This window comes from Melanerpes formicivorus, unplaced genomic scaffold, assembly GCF_026170545.1.
Source record: "Melanerpes formicivorus ecotype bairdi unplaced genomic scaffold, bMelFor1.0.p_v2 SCAF_42, whole genome shotgun sequence".
In the NCBI taxonomy this organism is placed as follows: domain Eukaryota; kingdom Metazoa; phylum Chordata; class Aves; order Piciformes; family Picidae; genus Melanerpes; species Melanerpes formicivorus.
Window position 1 is genome coordinate 3,587,390 of NW_027142394.1, and position 3,670 is coordinate 3,591,059.

Consider the following 3,670-nt stretch of genomic DNA (forward strand, 5'->3'; position numbering starts at 1 on the left):
AGAGAATTATTGCAGTTTTCCCAGATGGGGACAACCACAAGCGCCTATCAGTATCCCTACAGTGCTGTGCTCTCTTTATATGCCTTTTCCCTTACCCATCATTGACCTGACCATGTCCTTTTTGCAGTTACTTAATAACTGTGAAGTCTTTGCTGATAGCATGCTGTTCACAGAATAGGTTTCTCAACCTTAAATATACAATAGAAGCACCCTTTGTTTACTTCACACTACTCATACCAATGAACACAACTCATGTTTGCATCTTAATTTCTGTGCAGATGCAAAGTTTAGTCAGTCTCCAGCAATGTACACTAGGAATGGGACCAGTGACTAGGCACAATTACACCACTGCTAATGACCATAACCAGGAAATGGGTGAACCTGTTTAGTTTCTATAAATCACACTGGTTCTTCTTTCACCTTCATCCCTTCCCTGTGAAAAAACCCTGTGTGATGCAGTTTAGAACCAGATGACTGCAACAGGCAGTCAAATTCCTAAGTAATCTCTCCATCTTGGGACAAATATGTCCTTTCCTAAACAATTAGGTTATTCCCTGTGCACCAAAGGGAGCAGGAAACTGGACCATGGAGCTCTAGCTCCTTTGATGGGTCCTGGAAACATGATGAAACATTTGCTAGCAATCTGCCTACAGAAATCACTGCATGGGATTCCTGCTTGTACTGCTTTATCCCACCATTCTTTCAATCCTGGCATTGATTCCTGGACTTTCCAGGCTTTATTTGATACAGAGAATGTTTTTAACCTCTTCCCCATCCCCACAAGCACTGAGGTAGTGCCCAGCTGCCTGGTGCACAAAGCACAGTGGTGTCCTCACCTCTTTTCCAAGGAGGGAACATCAGTATGTTCATGGACACCACCACATGCTGCAGTGGGAGATGATGAAGGTTGAATGCACTTCCCATCCCTGATAGGACATTAGGAAAAGCCAGTGTGGTGAGAGAAAATAGCCAGAGTCTCCTGACAATGCTTTACTGATGTGTACCCACCTCCAGTGCCAAAGTTCCCAAATCTGTTAGCTGCTCCCTGTCACTCTAGAAAAGCCTCATTTGCCTACTTTGCACTGTTCCTCTCAGACAAATCATGATTAGTATCTTCTTTTGACAACTATTCCTCATGCCTAGACAGGACAAATTCTGTAAGAGATTTAGGTGTGTGGTAAACATTCCTAAGATGTATTTTGAATAAAATAGAGAACATTTTAGGAGCACCTTCCCATAATTCACTAGAAAAGCATTTTTTTTATGCACATATTTCATCCCTGAAGAACTGCAGTTACCATGTTTTCAGAAGTTAGGGATCCTGCTTCTTTTCCCCCCAAAAATGTTTTAGAATCATAGAATCAATAAGGTTGGAAGAGCCCTCAAAGATCATCAAGTCCAACCTGTCATCCAACACCTCATGACTACTAAACCATGGCACCAAGTGCCACGTCCAATCCCCTCTTGAACACCTCCAGGGGTGGTGACTGCACCACCTCCCTGGGCAGCACATTCCAGTGGCTAACAACTCTCTCTGTGAAGAACTTTCTCCTCACCTCCAGCCTTTTGTTACAAGACATCACAAAACACCAAGAACATTTACAAACACATCAAACCCAAAATGGTGAAGGATCATCCAGAGTTGTAGGAGCACAAAGTAGGGGTTTGATGCTTTAAAATTCTGCTTACTTTTTCACAAGTGATACTAAGGGGTGCAGTACTGAGTTGGAAAGAAAAGAAACGTCGTCAGGTGATGAAGTTTCAGTATAACTCCTTAGAATTTACAGCACAGGTGTACATACATGAAATGGATTGATAAAATCATTAAAAAACATTTCTGTAATGGATTGCCAGGAAGATGGAATCTAAATTATTTGATTCAAGGTAAAAGCATGCATTTAAAAGTGGAAATGTGCAGGATCATAGTCATGATCCACTGACTATTGACAGCAAAAGGAGCTAACTTCAATGTCCATTGAATCAGCCAGTCATTCATGATTATTATTTATTCCTTTTGTTAAGTGGATTCATTACTCAGGTTGATATATGCAGTAGTTGGCCCTCTGCTACACAGGCAACCTTGCCGTCCCACACGTGGTAAGACCATTCTATTTCCTGCTGTGAAGCAGAAATAAGTGGAAAATTTAAATCAAAACTAATGAGAAAAGAAAAAGCACAGGGAATTTCAAAATAGAGGGGAAGAAGTGGTGAAGTGATACTCTCCTCTGAAACACTAGCTCCTGCTAAGTCCAGCTATCAGACCTGAGGCACTAACAAACTACACATTGTTCCTACAGCAAACTGTACACTGTTATAAGCAAATCATCAGCCCCTTGCATGGCCTGGGTGGGCAAGGTTGCTAGTGGGAAAGAACCACCCAAGGCATCGGAGAAGCTTTGCCACCCTGGATCCTTGCAAGCTTCTTTATCCTACATTGAAAGTGCCTCCCTGGTCCTCAGCCTGAGGGGTAGAAGAACTTGGTACCCTCCTACACTCCAGTCACAGTCCTTGTAGCAAGCTCCACATCTTTACAGTCTGGGTTCTCCTTGGGCAGCTTGGACCAGGCTCATTGTGTCCTCTTTCATCCTGCCACTGTTTGGCTGTCCCCAGTACAAGCTCTCACTGTTCACAGTACAGGGGATGAATGCTCAAAGTCCCTTTAAATTTGCCTGGGAAGTACAGTTCTATGCTCTGGATTTTGAATTCCTTGCTCTTACATTCTTTAGTCTTCCCTTAAAGACAATTAGCCTTTTGTGAGCTTAAGGCATACTACACCAGTCAAGATCAATACCATCATTTGCTGTAGACCTTTAGTCCGTGTAGGTCAAGCCATACAACTTCTTTACAGCAAAATCATGACCCTGGGCAGATCTGCAGACCCTTGCCAACTACATGGCTGGGATGACAAGGAGTGAGATAAGGGCTTGGGGATGCCTGGTGTGGCTGTCATCCCTCAGACTGACTCCAAAATGGGGGACACAAGCCCTCTACAACTTGAAGAGGATGAGTGCCTCATCCCTACAACCTGAGAGGTGAATACATGGACATGGAACAGCTCAAAACCCACCACTGCACTGTTGGTCCACTCCAAGAGCCAGGGTCTGCCATCATCCAGCCAAATGGGAAGAGACTATTTAAAGCCATCCAGACATACTGTTTCTGGAATAGAAGGCACTAAGTTTCTATTAAGGCCAGGAGATAAGTTAAAAAGTACCCATGGAGGCTACTGATACACCTCTGCTAGCTTAGCTTGAGCAGGAGGGGACATTTAATGGGAAGGTTGTGAGTTCAAGCCTGTAGTGGGCAGTAGTGTCATCCCTAGTCTACTCATGAGGTCTGTGGTGAAAGGTTGGACTCGATGATCTTTGAGGTCTCTTCCAACCTTAGGAATACTGAATATACTGAATATACTGAATAACTATGATATATCTATGTAGCTATGCTGCTGCATTGCTAGAAAGCCTCTCCCATTTCACTCAGCATGTAACAACAGATGGGGCTATATGCCTAAGCCTTAAACCTGCAGGCTTTAGTGCGTATATGCTCTGCTCAGCTTATTCTGTTCTATGGCTTGGCATTACCCTGATGCTCAACACTTGATGGGCAGATGCAGAGCACAGTATCTCCATCCCCTTAGACTATTTCACTTTATTTTTGAGGTTTAAAGCAA